This window comes from Lygodium microphyllum, chromosome 24 (assembly GCF_053477565.2).
Source record: "Lygodium microphyllum isolate KBCC chromosome 24, Lygodium_microphyllum_v1.1.10, whole genome shotgun sequence".
NCBI lineage: Eukaryota > Viridiplantae > Streptophyta > Polypodiopsida > Schizaeales > Lygodiaceae > Lygodium > Lygodium microphyllum.
Window position 1 is genome coordinate 52,135,590 of NC_141158.1, and position 26,659 is coordinate 52,162,248.

Sequence of the window (26,659 nt, forward strand, 5' to 3'; positions counted from 1 at the left end):
TATTGGCTTTCAGATTTCCAAGGCAGATTTCTCACTTTATGTGAGAAAAACAGAGAAAGGTATTATACTACTTGTCATTTATGTTGATGATTTGATTATGACAGGTGACAGTGATGAAGATATCCTTCATGTGAAAATGCTATTGAAGCAGAAGTTTGAGATGAAGGATTTGGAAGAGCTGCGTTATTTCTTGGGCATTGAGGTGATTAGATCACCAAGTGGGATACAACTCTTGCAGAGGCAGTATGGATTGGACATGCTATCCAAATATGGGATGACAGGCTGTAAGCCTATTTCAGTTCCTTTGGAGCAAAATGTGAAGCTGAGCACAGATGCAGGTGAGCTTCTAGAAGACCCTACTATGTACAGACGCATAGTAGGAAGTTTGATTTATATGACTATTACCAGGCCAGATTTGAGCTATGCTGTTGGATTGGTAAGTCAGTTTATGCAGGCTCCAAGGAAACCACATTTGGATGCAGCTAGACGCATACTCAGGTATGTGAAGTCCACATTGCAGTATGGACTATTTTATGAGACTGGGGTTCAGATACAGTTGCATGGATACACTGATGCTGATTGGGCTAGTAGTATTTCTGATAGACGATCTACCAGTGGATATGTGTTCTCTTTTGGGAGTGCTGCAGTCACTTGGAGCAGCAAGAAACAGCCTACAGTTGCCTTGTCGAGCACAGAGGCTGAGTACAGGGGTGCAGCAATGGCTGCATGTGAGGTAGCTTGGTTGCATAAGCTACTTTATGATATGCATCAGTCTACAGATGGGCCAGTTGTCATTTATTGTGACAACATGAGTAGTATACACTTGGCAAATAACCCAGTCTATCATGCTAGAACAAAGCACATTGAGGTGCATTATCACTATGTGCGAGAGAGGGTTTTACTAGGTCTTATTGATCTAGTTTATGTCAGCACAGAGGATCAGGTAGCTGACATATTCACGAAGGCATTGGGCGCAGAGAAGCTGCGCAAGTTCAGAGACCTGCTTGGTGTGCAGGAATTGGGATTGAGCTCGAGGGGGAGTGTTGAGATATCGAGCTCCACTCGTGATACGCCAGGGTGACCGTTGTGTATTTATGTCACCGACTTGTCAGTTACAGATGCGGTTGGTACACCGCCCCTGAATAATAGCTACATGATACCTATCCTTATCTACTCTAGTTCGTGGCTCAGTTAGTATGCCACCTTAGTTAGTTGAGTTTGGTTTGAGACCCATATAGAGGGTTCTTCTATTTCTTTGTACTTGAGTTCTTTTGGCTTACACAACTAAGAAGAGGAAAACTGTTTTCAGCCTCCACCCTTGTGTGTCTTCCCCCATTGTGCAAGCAAGCAAGCTTCAAGCGAGACTCCTTCCTTCTCTCCCACAATCTTGACACCTTGGATGGGCTAAATCGGACATTTGGCCCCTGCAATTTGGACCTGCTGGGCCGAATTTGGATTTTTCCAAAATTCTAACTTGTATATTCTGAAACCGACCAGAGACCACATAGAGCCAAAGGCACATCATAGATCTATTACTAGACTGAAATCTAGAGCAATCAGTTCGAAACTTGGCTACAAACGGTCCTTCAAATTGTGCATGGCATTTATCATAATGGCCTTACGGGTCGGGGGGGGACTGTCCCTCCCCCCTCGGACCCTTGCAGAGGGGGCTTTGCAAGTAGGTTGGAGAGAAAATGCCCGCCATGATAGGTCCTTCAAATTAGATCCTATTGTAGTAATGGGTCTACACAAGCATGGATTCTCACTTGCAAAAGAGCAACCAAAAGCCCATACCCAAAAAAAGACAAATAGAGACCCTAGAACATCAATGGGATAATCTAGCCTACAAGGGCAAAAAGGCCATACCACAAAAACATGTCTAGATTGTGTCCGGACTGCATCTAGTCAAAGCAGAATGCAACAACCTCAAGCTACAACTGTGAGGATGACTAGACATGACAATCTTGAAGATAGATACACCTTGAATGACATTGCACAGACGACCCAAGAAATCAGTGGGGAGAATCCACATCTGGTCGTGTAATTGGGGACTCAAGGGCATGTATTAGAAGGCTTGAATTTAAAGTCAAGAACCAGAAGATAAAGACATAGTACCACCTGCTTATCTTAGGGTCAAACTCACCGCAAAAAGGGAGCACTATGTCAATGCTCTCATCCACAAAGGAGTTGATTTTAATATCTTGACCTATGAAGCATGGACTCTACTAGGCCAACCAAAGCTCACATCGACCAATGCAACTCTTAGTCCTTACGAGGGACACTCCCAAGCACTTATGGAGAAGTGCAAAATCCTTGTAACCATTGAAATAGAAAGCTTGCCTATCCTATTCCATGTTCCTCTAAACAGTGCTAATTGTGGGAAGGAAACCCTCCTCGGGGACGACCTTTCAAAAGGGCGATGAAGTTGAGGCCGACTATGTAGCACAGAGGATACACTTGAGACTACCGGGTGTGAGGATAATCACGACCTTTAGTAAGGGTGACATCATCAAACCTTGAGTGAAAGGCAAGGAATGTTACGACATAACAGTCAAGCCTACTAACGAGATCAAGAGCTTGTTGAAAGAGTTGATACAAGCACATGTCGGATAGAGAGAACTAGCCTCACGAAAATCAAGAAACCAAATGGGACTATTTGAAAGGTAGATCCTCAACCTAGTGTGCTTAACAAGAGAATATCATATGTACCCATCAATTGTGCACGAAAGCCACTAGTGCCCAAGGAGCCTTTGACTTTCCAAGAGGATAACGAGCACCATAGGCACAACATTGCTCATAGTAAGGTTAATTGCTCATCAAAGCAAATGGCAGAATCATCTAATGGCCACGAGCAAATCATCCAGCCAGTGTCAAAGCCACTTAGGAGTCCCAAGTCTCCTACACCCTCTTTCCCTAAACGGACACAAGAAGCACAATAGTAGTTGTCAAGTGCAGCTGCTCAATCCCAATCTCTATCTCCATCTGAGCTTCCAAATGTCCCAAATGCGGGACATGACACCACCCTTAGCTCTCAGCCTAAGGATATGCTTGTGTAATCCATTGTGACTAGATCAACTAATGCTCGATCTCCATAGATGAATGCGCAAAGAGCAACAAAAGACATGGCCACTTCTGATTTGCTTAAGGACTTGACATTGCAGCCTACCAATAGTGGCCAGTCTGTTGAACCAACCGTTACTACTTCCAATCAAGAATCACATCAGTCATTTCACAGCCTTTGGCCATGACGATGCCCCTTATCGAATGTGTCCTTAGCCATTCACAGGTGGAAGAGGTGTCGCAACCAACATCCTTGATACCTTCGTCACTACCAAAGCACCTAAAGCCTAGGCTTGAGGAGAAGCCTCTCGAAGATGTGGCAAAGGAGATGGCGCATCTAACCAATCAACCTAGCAAGGCTGTTCAGCAAGTCGCAACTAAGTTCCATGAGAGCACACCAAAGAAAGAGAGTGATAAGGCCCAACCAAGCACATCAACAACTGACCTAGTTCAAGGTCCTGAGTTGTTAAGAAAGACACCAAACACAATGGCAGTTACAAGTGGCTATGGGATGCCAAGAAGATTGAGACCAAGAGTATGGAAGAACTTGGGAATAAAGCATTGAGTCCACTCACTAAGGAACCCATTGCCATCTCCCGTAACAGCAGTGAAACCTCAGAAACATCCGTGTGTTCTGATAAGTCAAAGCAACCATCACCATCAGCGATTGCTGGCAACACTCACTCTACGGACAACAGAACTTGCATTGACCAATCAAGAGTGGATACAACACTATCACAACAGGGTGACAAATCTATACTAGTCGCATCCAAGGAGAACCATGACGCAATAACAACAAAGCCTTAGAAGAAACATGGAAACCCCGAGGACATAAGCAATCCTAGAGTTGACCAACCTTGCTCGTTTAGGCTTGAGACCCCAGCTATGCTAAAGCCTAGGGAAACTCCTAGAACCTTGCATGAGATAGCAACCGCACAAGCCCTCATTGAACATAGAAATGCCCCAAAATGCTTAACTAAGTTGGATGCTAAAATCAAAGTATTCGCTCGTGTCTATGTCCTTGCAGACATGGGTGCATTCCCCAAGAAGTAGCTCGAGGAATACTTGCCATTTTCCCTATCCTGGGAAGAGCAAGAACATCTTGACGAGCACTATGACAAGCTCCTGCATGAACGCATGCAACTCATCTTTGACAAGGAAGCTGATGAACTACGCTTAACTGTGACATTCAATGATGTGCTTTGCCAACCAAATCTCTTAGAGATAGAGTAACTAAAGTGACAATTAGAGAGTCGAAGTCAATTTGAAAAATGTTGGTTTGAAAACCGTGTTACAATGGCCAAACTAGGAGCCCATATTATGACAGTCTCAGAGGAGTGATTGGCCAAATGGCAGTCTCAAAGAGACCCAACCTATGTGGCACCAACTTCCTTCCGAGTACTAATTGCAGTTTGGGGTATGGACTTAGCTAGAACTAGCAAAGAGAACTCTCTAATTGATTAGGTCCTCATTGAGGAGGAGCTACATGTTGTGAGTAGGCTCAGACAAGGTACCATGCTACTCGATGTTGCAAAATATCTATTGTTATTGGGTAAGCTACCATGAGTACTGGATGCGTGTGCCACACTCCAGTATAATCCTAAGTTCTACAACTAGTTTTTATCCTCACAAAGTGACATGGATTCATAAATGTGTACATAAATAAACAATGAGTTTTGTGACTGTGTATAGATAATCCCAACATGCACATGCAATGTTAGTCAAAGCGTAGGGAGAAAAGTTTGGGTTTGACAGACTGAGCTCCTCAGGTCCTCCTCTCACCACACGTCTATAAGTTTTATGATCGTTCCCACCTCCACGTGGAAGGCATGTAGCCCTCACTACCTCCATGCGAGGCCTTGACTAACACCTTTGAGGGTGTAGATGGGGTGCCATCCCTTTCTACAGGCTTTCCCCCATTTTTGATCTATCCTTTTGGGGAGCCCTACCCCATTCCATCACAACCAGTCCGTGCAACTTGGCATGAGCTAAGATTTGCTACTAGCTGGAATATGCCCCGTAGTCCAGGTAGGATGAACATCATCATGGGGGGGCCGTCTCTCTATAACAAACATTGCATGCCTCACCGTACCCCTCGTCATGTGCACTTGATAATCCATTGTTTAATCCCTTCCAAGCAAATAATTATATCATGCCTCAAGGCCTAACCCTTGGTTCACATTTTGCAGGTTCCCCCATAGTAGCCGTCATGGAGCACCTAGTGCAGCTGGCCTGCAAGGAAGCTATCCACCATCGAAGGGAGCATACGGCACAAGCTCCTCCACCAGAGCGCTATGTGCCTACCCTTAAGAGGTACATACCGAAAACCCTTAAGAGGTACACATCGAAAAGAGGCCCTAAGCGACATCGCCCCGGATGCAAGCCAAAAAATTCCCAAGCCAGGAAAACAAAGGCTCAAGGGAATGCCGGTGGGTTGGCAACCCGACAGTGCTAGCCCTCACTAGACGCTTGGGCACCAGGTGCTCGAAAGAGGAGAAAGCAACTAGAAACAAGAGGAAATTTGACGAATTATTTAAAAACATTCTTGAAACAGCTGCAGCCAAGGACTTGTCAAGAATCGCGTGGTGGGGGGACTTGCTCAAGATGGTGCACCAAACACACACAGAATGCACAAGGAGAAGCTCACTCAAGAGACAAGAAGAGAGATGGAGGCCAAAACGTTTTCTTGCTACTTTTTTCTTCTTCTTCCACACACTTTACAATGTACACAAAGTATAGATAAGATACAACATAAAGGAAAGTGGCCTAGTAAGTCAAACAATGCATAACTGACTACACTAGTCGACTGGCGCTATAACTATGCCAGTTGTAAATAAGTGTAACAACCTGAATATAATAAGTAATAAGTCAGTGGCCATGTGAGAGTCATAATGACTACCAACGTGCTAAGTGTAGATGTGTGGAACCATCCAACCAGGCGGTTCATCATCAATGTCCGCATGTGTTTAGCTTGTCATCTCGACACTCCCCCTCAAGCTCAACTGCATCTCTACAACTCCAAGTAAGCTTCGAAACTTTTGAAGCTTCTCTATACCCAATGCCTTCGTGAAGATGTTAGCTATCTGATCTTGTGCGCTGACATACACCAAGTTAATCTCACCTACTAGTGTCTTCTCTCTCACAAAGTGGTAGTGTACCTCAATATGTTTTGTCCTGGCATGGAACACAGGGTTCCTAGCCAACTGTATATTGCTCATGTTGTCACAATAAATGACAACTGAACCTTTCACCTGCACATCTAAATCAGCAATAACTTTTGTAGCCATACTACCTCACATGCTGCTATAACAGCACCTCTATACTCAGCCTCTGTACTCGACAAAGTAACTGTAGGTTGCTTTTTGCTGCTCCAAGTAACTGCTGCACTACCAAGAGCGAACATGTATCTGCTAGTAGATATTCTATTAGACATACTACCAACCCAATTTGCATCTATGTATCCAAACACCTGTACATCTATATCTGCCTCATAGAAAAGTCCATAATGTAATGTGGACTTCACATATCTCAATATGCGTCTGACTGCATCCAAATGTGGCTTTCTAGGTACTTGCATAAACTAACTCACAAGACCAATAGCATAGCTCAAGTCTGGCCTTGTAATGGTCATGTAGACCAAACTCCCCACTATCCTTCTGAACATAGTGGGGTCTTCTATCTCATCCCCAACATCAGCACTCAACTTTACATTCTGCTCCAATGGGACTGAAAGTGGTTTGCATGCTGTCATACCATACTTGGACAACATATCCAAGCCATACTATCTTTGGGATAGCCATATACCATCATCACATATGATCACCTCAATGCCAATGAAGTACCTTAGCTCACCTAAATCCTTCATCTCAAACTTCTTCTTCAAAAATTCCTTGACTTCAACAATCCCACTATCACTATCACATGTAATAATCAAGTCATCCACATAGATGACTATGATGACCAAACGTGCATCTCCCTTTCTCACATAAAGTGAGTGATTAGCATCAGAAACATAAAAGCCAATATTGACAAGATACTCTCTGATCTTGTCAGACCATGCTCTAGGTGCTTGCTTGAACCCATAGAGCGCCTTCTTCAACCTGCACACATACGTGGGATGCTCTAAATCTTCAAAACCTGCTGGTTGATCCATATACACTTCTTCTTGCAAATCACTATGCAAGAAGGCATTCTTCACATCCATTTGCTGCAACCTCCAACCTTTGGCTATTGCCAAAGCAATCACACATCTGACAGTTGCCATCCTAGCAACTGGACTAAAGGTTTCTTCATAATCTATGCCATATGTCTAGGCATAGCCTTTTGCAACTAGCCTAGCTTTGTACCTACTAATAGAACCATCTGCATTGTGCTTAATCTTATAAATCCACTTATATCCAATAGCTTTCTTGCCCTTTGGCAATGATACTAGATCCCAAGTCTTATTGGCCTCTAATGCAACCATCTCCTCATCCATTGCTACATCCCAATGAGTATGACCAACAGCATCCTCAAAACAAGTGGGCTCAACATCCTCAACTAGTTTCACCATATAAGCATAATGGTGAGCTGCATAACCTTCAAAACCAAATCTTTTAATAGGGTATCTGACCCTACTAGATCTGCGTACCACCGGATCGCTCAATGGAGCCTTTACATTATTATGAGCTCTCTGTACACCTGGTGTCCAGATAGAAGGAATACCAAGCTCATCATCTAAGCTCTTTGAGCCACTGGAGTCTCCATCAAGAAATGCATCAATGCCATGTGACACTTTATTCTTTCCTTTGTCTTTACTTGTAATGCTACTAGATGCACCTAAAGATGTAGAGCTACTCCTTAGTCTCCCAGACCATGGACTACCAGATGATGTCTCTGGTCCACTAAGAGTCCGTGATTCTTGCTTTTCAGCCTGTACATGAGTGTCATGATCATCATCATCATCCAATGCATCACCACTAGATGCATACCAACTGCTCATTTCATCAAAGATGACATCCCTGCTCACTCTGAACTTACAAATGACAGGGTTATAACAACGATATCCTTTCTGCTCTAAAGAGTATCCAATAAAAACACATTTTTCTACCTTTGGATCAAGCTTCTTCCGTAGCTCATCTGGCATATGAACGTATGCAACACAGCCAAATACTTCAAGTGCGATACATCAGGCTTCTTGCCAGTAAAGCATTCTTCAAGAGTCATACCATGAACTGTAGCTGTGGGAGTTCTGTTCATAATATAAACAGCAGTATGAACAGCCTCATAACAAAAATGCTTAGGCATATTCTTTTCAGCCATTAAGGCTTGTGCAACTTCTGCAATATGCCTGTTTTTCCTTTCTACAACCCCATTTTGTTGTGGGGTATACCTGCATGTGAACTGTCTCTTTATCCCATGAGACCTCAGAAAATCACTAAATTCATTCGAGAGGTACTCTCCCCCTCCATCTGACCTCAAGCACTTTACTTTCAAGCCTGTTTCTCTTTCAACTGTAGCCTTGAAATTTCTAAAGTGCTCAAATGCTTCACTCTTTTCCTTCATAAAATATACCCACAGATTTCTAGAACAATCATCAATGAATGTGACAAAGTATGAACTACATCCAAGAGATACATTTTGTGTAGGCTCCCAAATATCTGTATGCACAACATCACGGATATTTCTACTTACATCTCTATCATGTGAGAAGGGATGTCTTGCCTGCTTACCAAACTGACATGCTTCGCATACCTTATGAAATTCAACAACTCTAAATGTTGGCAAACCTGTAACCAACCCTTTGGACTGCATTAATTTCAGCCTTTGTACATTTGCATGTCCAATGCGTTTGTGCCAAATTTCAATATCTACAACAACACCTTTTCCTTTAGCATACATAGTAGCATTCATAGTAGGAGTTCCAGCATCCAGAGTAAACATACGTCCAACTCTACTTCCCTTTGCTACCAACCTGCACTTATCATTGAAGTCTTCTACAAAGCAGCCCTTTGCATTAAATCTGACTTGCAGCCCTTGCTCTACCATTCGACCGACTGACACCAAGTTCTTTGTAATAGATGGCACATGTAATACATCTAAAAGACTCTTTGTCTTACCATCATGCAAGCAAGGACAAGGGAACTTTTCCAATGTGTGAAATTGGGTGGCATGAATCATCACTCGTCTGCACATAACCTGCATTTTGCAAATCCTGTATCTCTCCAAACTATTCTGCATGGCTGGTCATATGATTGGATGCACTTGAATCAACATACCAAACATCATCATGTATTCCCTTTCTTGTAACAGTATTCAACATATGCTACATAACAAACAGACGATCATTTTTGTCTTCATTCTGTCATGAAGATGATGCATAGTTTCGTTGCTGCAACTTATCACTGCGAATATCATCTTTCTTAGCATAACATTGGGCTGCAATATGACCTGTTTTGCCACAGTAGTGACACAAAATACCAGAGTTGTTAGAACCTCTGTTCTGCCATCCACCTCTTCCTCTAAAGCTCCCCCTATCTCTAAAGTTACCACGACCTCCTGAAACCTGCATATAGCCGAATTGCTGATTCAATTTGTTTTGCTGGTTGTCACTACCACGTCCTATACCACGGCCTCTTGAAGAGAACCTGCCATGTCCCCTTCCTGAACTGGAGTAGAAAGCTTGGACTGTTCACCACTTCTTTCAAATGTCTCACTCTGCATATTGATCTCTTCAGTGATCATAAGGGAGACCAACTCATCGAAATTTGGAAATGGATTTCTGACATATACGGAAGTTACAAAAGACTTCCAAGCCTTTTCATTGTTAAGTCCACCAAGGTAGACGACACCAAATCATGATCATCAAGCATTGCATCAATCGCTACCAAGGCATCTGCAATGCTCCTTACCTTCAGTGCATACTCATTGATATACATCTTCCCTTTCTTCAATATATTCAACTCTTGCTTGAGTTGAATCTTTCGTGCCTTTGTATTTATGGAAAACATACTTTCAAGTATGGTCCAAGCTGCATATGAATTCTCTGCATTTCTAATATGTCCCAATATATTATTATCAATTACTGCAGATAGTCAATATATGACCTTTTTGTCTTTTGCATTCCATTTCTTTCGTGCCTTTGTCTCTTCTGTAGTTGGAGGATCACTCACCTTCGGCTCCTTTTCTTCACCTGAAACAAGCTCGTAGAGGTCTTTTTCAATAAGGAAGTTCGTGACATGTAACTTCCATGAAGGATAGTTGTTCTTGTCGAGCTTCTCAATGATGGGGTTTTCACTGTTCTCTGCTATTATCACAAAACTAATACCAAACAGCAAGTAAATCTTCTGCAACCCTCGATCTGTAGTGCACAACAATACACCAGACAGCCTTTTTCACCGTCTGCTCAACAATATATGCAATTTGCAACCAGTTTGCAAATAAACCTTGTGTTTATTCACTGTAAACACCTTTGAACTTACAGATCTGAAGTCTGTAACCTGTGCACCTATATACAGCAGACACAACTGAAATTGCAAGGTATCTTGAACTTCTGTCCGCAACCTTGCGGCTCTAAAACAGGGCCTGAAACGGCTTCAGATGCCCAAAATAACTGCAATAGACCTACAGGGCTTATCTGCAGAATACACAGCGCTCTTCGCGCACACCAAATCTCACTACAATCTGAGATTTTTGCTCTGTCTTGCTTCCGGTGCCTCCACAGGCACTATCCAAGAGAGAGAGTGGAAGGATGGGAGAGCTTCTTACCCGTGGCTTGCTTGCTCGAACCTTGCTTCTTCTCCTTCACTTCAGCCTTCTAAATCAGCCTCTCTTAGTGGGATGGCTTTGATACCATGTCAAGAATCGCGTGGTGGGGGGACTTGCTCAAGATGCTGCACCGAACACACACAGAATGCACAAGGAGAAGCTCACTCAAGAGACAAGAAGAGAGATGGAGGCCAAAACGTTTTCTTGTTGGTTTTTTTTTCTTCTTCCACACACTTTACAATGTACACAAAGTATAGATAATATGCAACATAAAGGAAAGTGGCCTGCTAAGTCAAACAATGTATAACCGTCTATACTAGTCGACTTGCGCTATAACTATGCCAGTCTGTAAATAAGTGTAACAACCTGAATATAATAAGTAATAAGTCAATGGCCATGTGAGAGTCATAATGACCACCAATATGCTAAGTGTAGACGTGTGGACCCATCTAACCAGGCGGTCCATCATCAATGTCCACATGTGTTGAGCTTGTAATCTCAACAGGACTACACCATTTGGGTCCCAGTCGATATCTTCCCTACCCAGCCTGATGGGAGCCCCTCACTGGCACAACCCTAGTCGCCCGACCACCCAAACTCACCCCGCCTTATATAAATAGAATAGCCCCTATGTTGTATAAGTTGCTTAAAAAATGCCATCTTACCATAATTTTTTGTCCTTACGTGGTTAAAGGAGCAGGCTCCCTAAGTGTACAAACCTCCCTTACCTACTACTAATACATGTTACATCTTTAACAAGCACCGATGATATGCAGCACAGTCAGTACCATAGGATTTTGATAAAGTAATATCTTTTTGTGTTGCATCTGTGTAAGCCTATCATCCCATATTTGGACAACATGTCCAATCCATACTGCCTCTGCAAGAGCCATATCCCACTTGGTGATCTAATCACCTCAATGCCCAAGAAATAACGCAGCTCTCCCATATCCTTCATCTCAAACTTCTGCTTCAATAGCATTTTCATATGAAGGATATCTTCATCACTATCACATGTGATAATCAAATCATCAACATAAATGACAAGCAGTATAATACCTTTCTTTGTTTTCCTCACATAAAGTGAGAAATCTGCCTTGGAAATCTAAAAGCCAAAAGTGACAAGATACTGTCCTATCTTATCAGACCATGCTCTAGGTGCTTGCTTCTAGCCATACAAGGCTTTCTTCAACCTGCAAACAAACTCAAGATGAACAGCGTGCACATAACCTGGTGGCTGCTCCATATAGACCTCTTCTTGCAAATCACCATGCAAGAAGGAATTCTTTACATTCATATGATGTAAAGACCATCCCTTTGATGCAGCCATAGCAATGACTGCTCTTACGGTTGCCATCCTTGCAACCGGACTGAATGTTTCTTTATAATCAATGCAATATGTTTGTGCATACCCCTTGACTACTAGTCTTACCTTGTATCTATTCACAGAATCATCTGCATTGTGCTTCACCTTATAAACCCACTTACAACCAATTGCATTCTTATCTTTAGGCAAAGGTACCAATTCCCATGTAGCATTTGCTTCCAAAGCATCCATTTCTTCATCCATGGCTTTCTCCCATTTTTTTTTCCCATGGCTTGCTCAAAAGAAGTGGGTTCTGGTTCCTGTATCACTTTGACTATATAGGCATAATGAATGGTTGTAAATCTATCATATTTTAGCCTATCCACAGGATACCTAGCTCTAGTAGACCTGCACAAAGTAGGCTCACTTCCAAGTGCTCTCATAACATCCCTGGTCTTCCTTACTCCAGGTGTAACAATAGAAGGAATACCCAACTCATCACATCAATGCTATGTTCTGAGCCACTGGATTCACAATCCATATAAGAGTGACCTGCATTCACACCAAACATGGGCTCATCTACCTTCTCTTTTCCTTTTTGTGAAACCTGCATACCACTATCTGCATTGTTTTGAGGAGATTCTCCTGATCTCAATCTGCCTGTCCATGGCGAAGAATGTAAACCACTGCTAGAGGACACTCCAGATCCACTAATATTTTGTGATTACTGCTGTGAAATCTGTGCAGCATTACCATTTTGTGCATCTACATCATCGATCACATTTACTGGTTTATACCAGCTACTCATCTCATAAAAAACAACATCTCTGCTCACTGTAAACTTACGAGTAGAAGGGTTATAGCATCTATACCCTTTCTGCTCTGCAGAGAGTAGCCAATAAAGATGCACTTCTCAGCTTTTGGATCCAACTTGGATCTCAACTCATCTAGCACATGAACATAGGCAATGCAACCAAAAATTTTCAAATGAAAAATATCTAGTTTCGTACCAGTATACCTCTCCTCTGGAGTCATCCCATGTATTGCTGCAGTGGGAGTCCTGTTCATTATGTAGACTGCTGTAGCAACTGCTTCAGCCCAATAAAAATCTGGCAAGTCTTTTTTGTTGAGCATGGCACGAGATACCTCTCCAATATGCCTGTTTTTCCTTTCTGCAATCCCATTTTGTTGTGGGGTATGACTGCATGAATATTGCTACTTTATGCCATGCTCCTGTAGGAACCTTGCAAACTCATTTAAGAGGTACTCTCCCCCTCCATCTGACCTTAGGCATTTTATTTGCAGGCCTGTTTCTTTTTCAACCATAGCTTTAAGAGTTTTAAAATGCCCAAACACTTCACTTTTATTTTTTATAAAATATACCCAAACTTTTCTGCTATAGTCATCAATAAAAGTGACAAAATAATGACAGCCTCCAACAGACACAGCTTTAGTAGTCCACACATCAGAGAGGATTAATTCCAATGGCTTCTTACTCTCTTGAACATGTCTAGGAAATGGTTTCCTTGCCGGTTTTCCAAATTGATAGGCTTCACATACGTTATGCATTTCTGCAACCTTGAATTTAGGCAATCTTGCAATAATATTTTGGGCCTGCATTGATTTAAGTTGCTGTACATTAACATGACCAATGCGTTTATGCCAGATATCAATATCTGCAACTACAACGGTCCCATGTGCAAACATTGTTGCACTCAATTCAAACATGTTGTAATATCTCCGCACAATAAAAGTCAGTTGGTTGGTTCGTAAGTTAGTTAGTCAATTAATAAGTTAGTAAGATTACTAACTAAAGACTAACTAAGGTAAAAACTAACTAACATTAATTATTGATAATTTTTATTTAATTTAAAATATTTTATTTAGAAAAATCAAGAGTCGTAAATTTGATATTTTTCTCGAATTGGGAAAGACCGTAGCTACCCTTCACGTAAATTACAAGGTGAACGAGACTTATGAGTTATATTAATCACTAAGTTCATGTGTATAGTTTGGAAGGTCCAAAAACATTAGAATTTGGATAAAACTAGTATATTTTAGATACTTTAGATATTATCCTAAAAGAAAAAGATATGGAGATTTTTAGAATTGGATGTCATTTAAAACAGAAAAGAGAAATGATATTTTAGTTAGTTTGAAGATTTTATAAAAAGAAAAATAAAGAAAAGTGATTGGCGAAATCGCGCGCGCCGCGATCGCAGTTTACAGGCAGTAGACAGCACTTCGAACAGAGAAAAGAAGAAGGAGTGAACTGAGAGCTTTCTAATCAAGTGTCTTGGAGTTTTACCCCCCTTTCGGAGCCAATGGAACCATTAGATTTATGATCTGAGCATCAGATCACTGATCTTTCCAAGATCCCCCTCCATAAAGAGCTCTACTTCTCAACCACAAGCCCTCTTCTCTAATTCTCTATAAATATGAGGCATGGGAGAGGCATAAGGAAGCATAAGGAGACCCCGAGAGGTTGCGAGAGAGAGGTAGAGTGGAGGATACTCCTCCAAGAGATTGTGAGGAAGAGCTTGCAAGAGAGCTTGAGAGAGAGAAAGAGAGAGAGAGAGAGAAGAGTCACCTCGAGAGGCTGCAAGGAAGAGAATTAGCTCAATTTCCTCTCCTAGACTGAACCATCTTCTCTTACGATCTTCCATCTTGAATCTATTCCACCTTCTTAATCTCTTGAGTCTATTTGCGGACGATGGCCTCCAAGAGAAGAATGTCGCGTGCGGATGACAATCCTGCAACTAGCAACAAGGCTTCGAGCAAAGGCATCACCATCAATCCAACTGCGGTTCCGGTCGTAAGTAATGTATTTTCAATTTGATAGATGCTTGCTTTGATTCTCGTATGAGATACGTTAGGCCCCATACTATTGCACGAGTATAGGTCATGGGAAAGGATAAATTTCATCTCGCTTACTCGAAAGATGGAGTTTGTGAAGTGCATATATCAAGGGAAGATAATTGCACCTAGTTACATATGACTTATTTGCTAGTAGAGCAATTACAAGGAAGAATCAGTCAAGCATTGTGAATGGCATAGTCATCAAAAGAACGACATTAAAAGATTGGGCATACAAGTGCTAGATTAAAGTATAGTCAAGGGTTATAACTAGCATGATTGCTAAAAGAATATGATATTAAGAATCATGAATAGAGAAGTACTAGTTTAAAGTTTAGATACTTCAAAAGTACTTAGCCTAAGAGCCTAGGAGTCTAATTACTTGAGATCATCTCACACTTATCTTATCAAATATTTATATGTTATGCCTATAACATGTTTGATATATGAGGATAAATTTCTATTTGCCTCATGACTTGACTAAGAGCTAGTACAAGAAATTAATCATAAGGGTTAAAACTAAGATATCTTGAGATCCGTCGGATAACGATGACTTTTGCTAATCCAAACTCAGGGTTGGGTTATCAATCAAGGTAAGTGACCTATAGAACTTACATCATGAATAGTGTTTGAACCCTTAACATATGCCCTAGCCGAAGGAAGGAAGTGTTGAGAACATGTTTGCATGGTATTGCTCTTAGATCCCAAGGGAGAGAGCAAATATACGATGGAAATGTTATATCGTCTATTCTTGCATTGTTTGAAAAGAATGCAATTGGTTTTGTTGATTGATCGAACAACATCCTAAATGTTTTCACATTCAATTGGTTGTTAGTTATTGTTTGGATGATTATTCCAAGTGCTTGTGATTTATGGTAAATGCATGGCAAGGGTCTGTGATGACAAGTCGCCATGGATTAAAGGAATGTTTTCTTGGAAAATAATATTAGGCTGATTGCCTTGTTTGTGCTTGATTCTTAAAGGATTTAATTAAGGAAGGATATATTGTACGGGTGGATCACCTCCATGGTCGCATCGCGTAGTAACCCGAGAGGGCACTGCTCGATTCATGGGCCGAAGGTCGAGTGGTGAAAAGGCCAACCACGGGAATGATGTTTCGCTCCTAGACAGCTTGTGGGTCAGTTGGAGCTCTGGACACCCCTTGCTAGGTCTAGAATGGAGTTGAAGATCTCCGTGGCCCCCAACATCTGGGCATGTTGGGAGATCCTATTCTAGATAAAGGATTGAGTTTTGGTCACATGTGAATTGGACCAGTTACTTCTGCAGGGCAGAAGGGATACTTCTGTTGGACAGAAGGGAAACATAATTTCTCCTGTATGGGCGGGAGACAAAGATTAACTTGAAGATAAGTTAAGGAACTTGTTTGATCTTGTTTGTCAATAGATTGCTTTGCTCTGTTTTCGTGTCTGTGCTATAATTTATGCAAATGAACCTTGTTCCCTAAAAGGCTTAATTAATGAAGCTGATTTTAAGTGTCACACATAAATGTGGTAGGACTTAATTAGAAAACTAAAGCTATTAAGGAAAGCGGGTGGGCGGAACCCTCGACGGGTCCGTCCTATGGCAGGGTGGTCCCAGAGAACTGGGAGGCTTCTCACAAGTTTTTATCGTCATTTGACCTTTAGGTATTGATAGGTTAGAACCCGATTCGTGCTGTTTTAGGGGACCGGAATGGGACTATGCCCTATGGGCAGAGAGGTTGAGCAACGCATCCCTCTCGTTTCCCATTCTCTTTGAACCAAGTGCGGCATAGATCTGCTTCGGGTTGGGTATCTCTGCGTAAAGTAGGATGTCCAATACCCGACGCTAGAATGCTAATAGGAGACCTTGACAACTAGGAACCCGAATTTCAGGTCGATTCTAGTGGGTTCGGTCGTGAACGTTCCATTGCGAGGCGGATTCGGGAAACCCTAGGCGACAAAACTCGGAACATTCCTTGGGAGTGCCGGGCAGCGACGCTTAGATTTGTTTCTCGATAGACCGCTAAAAGAGTGCCTGGAATGCCGATGGGCGGGCACCTCACACATGTGTGCATCCAACGTAAACATTCTATCCTTCTTCTTTCCTTTTGCTATCAAGCGACCTTTATTCTTCATATCCTCAACAAAGCATCCATGAGGATTAAATCTGACCTGCAAGCCTTGCTCAACCATTTGACTAACAGAAACCAGATTCTTGGTGATATTCGGGACATGAAATACATCTGACATGTATTTCTTTTTCCCATCCTGCATAGACAAAGGAAATTTTCCAATCTGCACAATAGGATGTGCAGTATCATCACCAGTCTCCACAAATCCTGGTTTTTCCATTTTCCTTGCATCCTGCATCCATTCTGCATGACCTATCATGTGGTTTGATGCACCTGAGTCAACATACCACACATCGTTGCTTTCTTCTGCACTTGTCACAGAGTTGGTCATGTGTTGCACCATAAACAAATGCTCATTTCTGTCATCACCCTGTCTACTAGAAGATGCATAATTCCCTTGTTGCAAATTTCCATTCATGATGTCATTCTGCTTTTTATAGTAGTCTTTAGCCATATGACCCATTTTACCACAGTAGTAGCATTCAACATTGCTGTTTGCATTTTGGCCTCTTTGCCATCCACCACAACCTCTTTGGCTCCCCCTACCTCTAGAGTTACCACGTCCATAGGACTGGTTTTCTTGAGTTTGCTACATATTGTAATTTCTACCACGGCCTCCAGATCGGCCTCCTCTACCTCTGCCTCTACCTCTTCCAGCATTTGAGTAGAAGACAGTTTCTTTTGAAGTTCCTCCTGAAGAAGATGCACCACCATTTCTCTGATCCTTAGAAATTAGAAGAGCAATCAACTCCTCAAAATCATGAAATCTTTCACGGATGGAAATGGATGTTCGAAACTGTGCATAATCCTTTCCTAGACCATTCAAGGTCACAGAAACTAAATCATCATCTTCCACTGGAGACCCAATGGAAGCAAGTGCATCTGCAATCTTCTTCACCTTCATGTGGTAGTCATTGATGCTCATACTTTCTCTTTGCACATTGTGCAACTCTTGCTTGAGCTGCATTTTCCTGGCTTGCGTATTTGTGCTATACATTTTTGACAAAGTATCCCATGCCTCCTTTGGCGTACTTGCATCTTGAATATGCACAATCATAGAGTCTCAAATGCTGATAGATAGCCAATACATAACTTTTCTGGCTCTCTCATGACATCCTTTAAATGCCTGCATTTGCTATTGATTGGGAACATTAGGAAGAACTGGTTCTTCTTCATTTCCTACAACAAATTCCCAATATCCTTTTTCCATAAGGAAATTCTTCATTCTAAACTTCCATGCTTCATGGGACCATAGGCTACATCATACTTGGAGCATCAACCTACTCAATTCATTGATGAATTGCTTATAAAGATACTCTAGAATATGCATTTTAAGTGTGATCATTTTTTAAAGAGTTATATTACCGTGCTTTGCTTGAATCTTTATATTGATTATGCTAACATCAATTTTTGTCTTTGCAGGTGACCTTGGCGGATAGCACGATGAGTCGAGGGATAAGTGACAAGGATCTACATGAGATCTTCACACGTATGTCTCCAGATCAGATGGCTCAATTCAGAGATATGGCAGACCAGGAGCTGTCTTGAACACCATCAAGCCATTCCGTTATATCTACTTGGCCACAATCTAATGCTTCGGTTTTTAGTAGACAAGGTTGACACTCTAGACTTGGGCTGGACGAAGGGATTGATTTTGGGGGATGCTACGGAGATGTGATGCCTTGAGCCCACGGTTAGCAGCTCGAGATATAAGTGCTACTCCTCGCTCTCGTGAAGGTTTGAGAAAGGGTGGCTCAAGTGATTGTTGTGGAGGTACCAACACAGTGTCTCCGTCTCGTCGTTCTACTGGAGTTGTGTCACTAGTGGGATTTGTCACACATGTGGGGATGTCTACTCCAGTCACTCTAGGTTTTGGTTAATCATCCGTAGGTGGCATCCCTATGGGTGCTACTCCAAGAGATATCACCCCGTGGGTATACCCGATGGACAGGAGTCTACTAGATATGCCCAGGAGCATGGTTGCAGGTGGGAGACGCCACATCTTAGATATACCCTAGAGGGATATAGATACCTTATAGATGATAGGACAAGAGTCATCATCATGAATGATGAGGAGAGGAGGATGATGGCTCGTATGAGAGAGTTGTGCCAATAAGTTTTTCGACACAATGTCTTGGATCATTGCAAGAACATACTAGAGGGAAGCAAGGACTACATAGTAGCATTGGTGGGCTTGCATGATAGGAATGGTCAAGAGGTCAGAATTGAGTGATGATGAAGAGCTGACAATGTATTTGATGGAGTTTTCAGTACTTGCGATTCAAAACCTCTCATATGTGGTCTCTCCCTAGGGGGTAGTACTAGTCTTCTTATCATGCACAAGATGTAGTTTGATTAGTTTGGGAGACAAGAGAGTATTTTCCAACACTTGAGGACCCAAACTGTGTATATATTTTGGTGCAGATATTATGTGAGTGCTCGTGCATACTTAGATATTATGTAGTTAGAAGACCGCAGATCTGGTTCCTCATAACAATGTGTGGATGAAGGAGAGTTTTCTATGTTGAGAAGTACACATGAAGATGTATGAGACATCCTTTGCGTTGTGACAACACGATGTAGCATAATTGAACACATTGACACCAAAATTTCAGTAGAGCTGGTAGCTACTGGTCTTGCTCAATGAGTATGGTGTACTTTTCATGGCAATTCGTGCGGTGCTTACCACGATCGATTGCAATGGTATTAAGATGGAGTGCAAAAAGGAATCGTGTAAATGGGTCAGGGTGACAGGTCAACCATAGGCGAGGCAAGCTCCCTAGGTATGTCCTGCCCTTGATGTGCCCTAAACAATTGTGGGGAATGTGTAGAGGGCTAGGGAACTAGGGACGGAGCCAGCTGACCAAGGTCAATGGGCGTACCTAGGTGTTGTGCTGTGATCGTGGGTGCTTCTTTTCTCACTCTTTTTTCTTTCTTTCTTTCCTTTTTGTTTTTTTTTCTTTTTTTTTTCTTTCTATTTTTCTTCTTTCATTCTCTTTCCCTTAAAAAAAAAAGAATAACATGAGTACAACCATTGCAATACTTCGAGGCTATCAGCCTTTCAATTGGATTGGGAAATATCGAGATTCAAAGGCTGTGAAACTGGATATTACAGTGATGATTCTGTCCTAGCCTTGTTGCTAGAGGAACAGTTGTTGAGATGGAGAGATACACTGGAGATTTTGCAAAACCTCTTTGAAAAGTACAATGTTGGTACAATTGAGGCAACAACTGTTGTGAGTGCCAGGTGTAGAGTTTAACCCACAAGGAGAGAGTGGCCACTGATCATGCTTTGGGCCATGCAATGTGGGTGATCGGCAAGGGTGATTTTTACTTTTAGCGGTGTGGCTTTGTCATGGCTCTTTGTGAGGATGGTGGTCTTGTGGTAACTTGGGCATTGAACACTTTTGTACAAAGAAATGTGTCGTCTGTTGAGATATCGAGATCCACTCGTGATATGCCAGGATGACCATTGTGCATTTATGTCACCGACTTGTTAGCTGCAGATACAGTTGGTACACCGGCCATGAATAATAGCTAGATGACAACTATCCTTATCTACTCTAGTTCGTGGTTCAGTTATATGCCACCTTAGTTAGTTGAGTTTGGTTTGAGACCCATATATAGGGTTCTTCTATTTCTATGTACGAGAGTTCTTTTTGGCTTACACAACTAAGAAGAGAAAAATTGTTTTCAGCCTCCACCTGTGTGTGTATTCCCCCATTGTGCAAGCGAGAAAGCTACAAGTGAGACTCCTTCCTTCTCTCCCACAATCTTAACATGGTATTAGAGCCTTGTTCGTGGTAAGGAGCTCAAGAAATCAAACCAAGTTTGCAATGTTCTGGTAAGAGGACCAATGTTGCTTTCATTTTTCTATTTTGGGAGAAAGTCTCTGCAGGTAGCACAGCCGGAAAGTGCAAGAGTGCATTGTCTCAGATTGAGACGCCCTTCGCGGTGTAGCAAGAGGGAAGTATATGCTGTGGGCAAGGGCTTTAGCCTTTGGTTGCTCTATTTTTTTGATTCGAGGCCATTTCAAGGCCTGTTTTGGAGGCGGAAGTTTTCCACATGCACTCAGGAAAAGGCTCTGTTTTTTGCCGTGCGACCACTGTTCTACAGGTCGGTGAAAAGTTACCGTAGAAATTGCATTGTATGCCTGTGCATAGAGACATTGGGAGGCACAGAATCATCCTTGTTGCCTGTTGATGCAAAATCGTCACTAGGAAGTGACTGTGTGGTCAAATACCACTTTCGTCAGTTTTGCAGATTTGCCCTTGTGAGGCTGAAGCTGTGTTTTTTACAGTGATAGAATTCTTTGCAGTGTTTTGTAATGGCATCTAATTCTCTTTCATAGATTGTCACTGAAAAGCTTGACAAGAACAACTTTCAGCTTGTGCAGAATCCCCACAAATCACCACCTGTACCAGCCCCAACACAATTCCCAGCAACTGACAGATCTACCCCCAACTCCAACCACCCTACCACCAGCCACCCATGCCAAAAACATGGCCCCAACGACCTTCATCTACCCACCACCAGAAATCCTCCCAGGCAGCCACAAACGTCCTTACCATCCACATCTTCGGTGGATGCTAACGCTTGCTACCTACAACGGTGAGTGCCATGGGACTGGCACTCGTTTAGGAGGGAGTAATGTTAACCCTCAAATGAACAAGGTGTAAAAACGAGAAAATCTAAAGTAGAAGACAAGGCCAAGGAAAAAGTGAAACAGAAGATGAAGGCACGCCAAGAAGAATCTGGAAACATAAGAAATGCAAAAACGTCCTAAATCAAGGAAAAAGGTGCATGAGAAAAAGCGCGAGTCTATACTATTGTAAAAAAGCGCAAGGTGCATCGTGATTTATTTTAAGAGTGTCACGAGCTCTCACCCGTGCAATTTGTAAATGTAGACGGGCAGTGGAAAGGAAGCTTGGAAGATAGGAGGACAATGGGAAAAATGGCCTAGGCCATGAACGACCATGTAAAAAAGGAGATAAGGGGATGACCGCCCAAAAGGGATTTAGGGTTTTGTATATAAAGTTGAAAAGTGAATGAGAAGCTCATTCTTATGTGTGGTCAAAAGTAGCTCTCTTCTTCTTCTCCTTCTTCTTGCTCTTGCTTGCTTGAGCATGTTCTTGGAGAGGGAGTGTGAGAGTGTGAGGGAGTGAGTGTGTGAGGATGAGGGACCATAGCAAAGAAGCTCTCCTTCTTCTCCTCCCTTCTTATCTTATCTTCTCTTCTCTTCTCTTGCTATTGGAAATGGATCTTGGAGCATGGAGCTTGAGGATCGGAGCTTGCTTGAAGCTTGCACTTGGATCATGGAGCTACTGGAGTGCTTGGGAGAGGAGACAACTCGATCGGGCATGGAGGTAAGCTCACTACATGTGTAGATAGCTAGCGCGTTGGCTATGTGAGAGGTAGCCATTAGTGCTCAGTTTGGAATGCTTGAAACAATAAGTGATCCATGGGTCTTGGCGATTGAAGGCCACTACATTCCATTATGATGACCTATTCTTAAGTGTGTGAGACAACCTAATCCATAGGCTAGTCGATAGTTGGGAATTGTTTGGTAAGGATACATGATATCTCTTGGAATATGTTCAAAATGAAATAATGGAGCTTGTATCGTGTATAGTTTATGTGGAGTGATGCATCTTGGGGCCAATCCCTGAGGTGTAGGAGAGTCATAGTGTGGAGCCGCAACAATCACCTGAGAGGTGCTTCCCTATGTTTGCACTACGAGGTATTATGCCTATATGTTATGGGATCTCCCTCTGAGGAGAAGGTATGGTAAACATTGGACTATGACCTAATACAAACACAGAATCGATATTAGCATTTAGTGTAGAGTGAATCTTAGATGCTCCTGGACCGCGAGGCTGTGTGGTGGGATTGTCTGTTGTGTGCATGAGGTCCGGCTAGTGCCATAGCCAGTGCCAGCCCATTTTAGGTCCCATCATTACCTCCATGCCTAATCAAGTACCCTTGTCTCTTGAACCTTCTAGTAACTCTACGATCCAAGTGCGAGCTCAAGAAACCTCAATTCTTTGCCTTCAAGCTCCATGCTCCATAGATATGTGAGACAAGAGATGAGAAGAAGAAGGGAAGAAGAAGAAGAAGAGAGGAGAAGATGAAGAGTTTCTCCACCATGGTCTTTCACCCTCACACAATCACTTCCTCACTCTCTCACACTCCCTCACTCTTTCTCTCAAGCACAAGCAAGAACAAGAAGAAGAAGAGGAGATTGACTTTTTTCCACACACCAAAAATGAGCTTCTCTATTCACATTTTGACTTTTATACATGTCCTAATTCCTTTTGGACATCCATCCCCTTTTTTTCACGACAGGCCATCTTGCCTAGGTTCTCTTTTCCTATTCTCTTCTATTTACATTATCCCTCCACCTATGCCTGTCTACACATTACAAGTTGCACATGAGGGAGCCTAGAACTTTTTTACAAAAAATTAGGGGCGCTTTTGCAATTTAAAATGCACATTTTCCCTTTTGCATTTGCCTTGAACTTTTAAGGCTACCCTTGTGCTTTTGGCATTTTCTCCTCCTATTCCTCCCATCAGGCCACCTTTTCCATATTTTTGAAATTTTTTGAATTTTCCTTTACTTCCTTTTTCTCTGTCCTACATTGATGTTAATATTACCACATCTTATCGAGTGCCAGTCCCATGGCACTTGTGGACAACTGTTAATGAGGGCTTGGGTAGTTGAAGGGTTGCCACGTGGGTCGATGATGGGGCCTTGTGGGGATTGGACATGGAGTAGAAGCATTTCAAAATGGTGGAGGTTGTGGAGGCCAAGAGTGGATTGAGTAGTAGACGAGGCCTTCAAAGTCAGTGCTGGTTGAGGGTGGGGTGTTGGATTCACTTGAAAATGAAAAGAAAGTGCATTGCCTAGGGGGTGTGTCTACCTTACCGTGTGATGCTTTGTATTTGTGCTAGTGGACTAGGAGTTGGGTTGAGCATTAGGCAAGCTTGGGGTATTGTCCCACACTTGAGGACCTAGCTTGTGCCTAGGGGAGGTGTGGTGGGTGTAGCTTAGGGAGATAGGTCAAACCATAGGCAAGTGTGACATCCCTAGAAGACGTGTCTTGCCCTTGATGCGCCCTAAGTGTGTGAAGTGGGGGAACAAAAGGGGCTAGGGGGTTATGATTGATCGAGGCCACCAGACGCACTTAACTTGAGGACCCCTAGGTACATTGATTGTGGTGTTCATCAAAAGTGAGATGTATTACTTGTTTCCTCTTTTGATTTTATTTTCCTTTTCTTTGCTATTTTTATCTCTTTTTTTTTGAAGGTATGCGAAGAACTAGTCCTCATGTTCTTGGTCATGGGAGTAAGAGGTTGGGGGCTTGAGAGACTTGCTAAGAAAATTCTTACCCTGCATGTAGCCCTTTAGATTCATGCATACATTTAGAGATGGATTATTACATCTAACAATCCAATATCATTCATATCCTTTAGTAGAGCCATGCAAAAAGATGGTAGAAGTGTGGCTTGCATCATGAGTCTAACCATTGCGCGAAACTGTTTATGCCAGCATTCAAGTCCAAAAAGAGGGGTGGTAGGCAATATTCCTGAGTGGTAAGATCCTGCATGAGCAACACCCTAAGTAACCTAAGGTAATTGCAAGTTGTAATTAAGGCTCGATCAGAGCAAGAGGAGAACTCAGTAAGAAAGTGGGAGATGGAGGGTCTAAGGTCATCTATGGAGAATGTGAGGGCTTCTTCTGGTTTGGTGGCATTTACATTATATATCTTGGGGAAGTCATAGTGGCCATGGATGTCGGAGTTAAAAATCCACTCTTACCCTTCTTAGATATGACATGTGGGTCGGATCATCTCTCTTGTAGGGTAGGGTCTTGCAAAAAAACATCCATGAATCCATATTTTCATCCCAAATTCTTCTCCTCCACTTGGATTGTGTTGAGTTGGCAAGCTCAACATGTGCGGACATTGATGATGGAACGCCTTAGCACGTTGGTGGTCATTATGATACTCACATGGCCACTGACTTATCACTTATTATATTTAGTTTGTTACATCTACCTACAGCTGGCAAAGATATAACGTCAGTCGATTAGTGTAGTCGGTTATGCACTATTTGACTTAGAAGGCCATTTTCCTTTACGTTGTATCTTATCTATACTTCATGTACATTGTATAGTGTGTGGAAGAAGAAGAAAAAACCAGCAAGAAAACATTTTGGCCTCCATCTCTCTTCTTGTGTTCTTGAGTGAGCTTCCTCTTGTGTATACAGTGTGTGTTTGGCGCAACACCTCAAGCAAGTCCCCCCACCACGCGATTCTTGACAGATTGGGCTTCATATCCCTTCATAGTCTTGGGCACTTCCATAATCTTATCTTCTCGATAGTCTTGTGATTCTGTCCTCCACAGTGTTGGGTTCTTTTCTATTTCTTTGCTCCATTGATCCCCAAGTTTTCTACCCATGTTTATCACCTCTTCCACTACTCTAGGGGATAGCACTCGACTCATTATAGGTGGAAATCTGAAGGTAAACTCAAAGGGTTTGCATTTATTTTCCCATTATTTCCACATCACATGTTCCACATTCCAATTTATAGAAAATCACTCTTCTTTTTGTGGGATAGGGACTTCTGGGACTGCTAGCAGTTTTGCCATTAGCCTTCTTCGTGGTGTTGCATGCTCCAACATCTTCTCTCTCTTCCTTCTAACTTCAACTTTCCTTTTTGGAGTTGGATCTTCTTGTGGCACTTCCTATTGTGCTTCTGATCATGGAGGGCTTGGCTGTGGGACTCGTTATTCTTTTTGTTTGCCCACCTCAAAATCTGGTCCCCCCCTTTTGTAGGTGGCACTTGTTGCTCTTCTTCTACGAGCTCCAATGGTCTTTGTTTCTCCTTATACCTTAGCAATTCTACTTCTTGAGCCATCAACCTTGCTCTTAGCAAGTATTTTCTTTGCTCTTGCTAGCTTAGAATAGTTTCTGTTTCTTATGTTTGGGCACACAAGCCATGCTTTATAGCTTTGTGGGCAATCTCTAACTTCTTCTTCAAGACTTTTGTGGCCTCCTCCTCTTCTAGTTACGTGATATCTAGAATGCTGTTGAGAAAAGCACGTTGTTGGTCCACCATTCATGTCTCCATAGCTTTGCCTCCTGCTCTTTGCTAGCACTCTCTTGCATTTTGCATGGTCTACATGGCTTGCCAAGTCCTTTACTCTTTCCTCGCTCTTAGCTACCCACTCTTTAGCTCTTTTCTTTATTTCTTCTAAACTTTCATTTTGTCTTTGGGCTAAAGGCACCACTCTTGACTCCTACTGTTTCCACATTTGGGTAGCTTTTTCTTTCTCTTCTTCCAAGCACTTCATCTCTCCTTTCAGCCCTTCTTTCTCTTCTAGCACTGATAGCAACTTATTCTCCATTTCCTCCATCTCTTTATGGTGCTTTTCCTCTTCATGGGATTTTGAGGTGTCTCATGCTGCAAGCCTCCTCTATCCTTTCCAATGCTCTCTTAATTCTTCCTATTGCATGATAAGGAGCTTATATTCTCTTAGGATCATACTCTTCTATTTTGATGGTGTGGCGTTGCT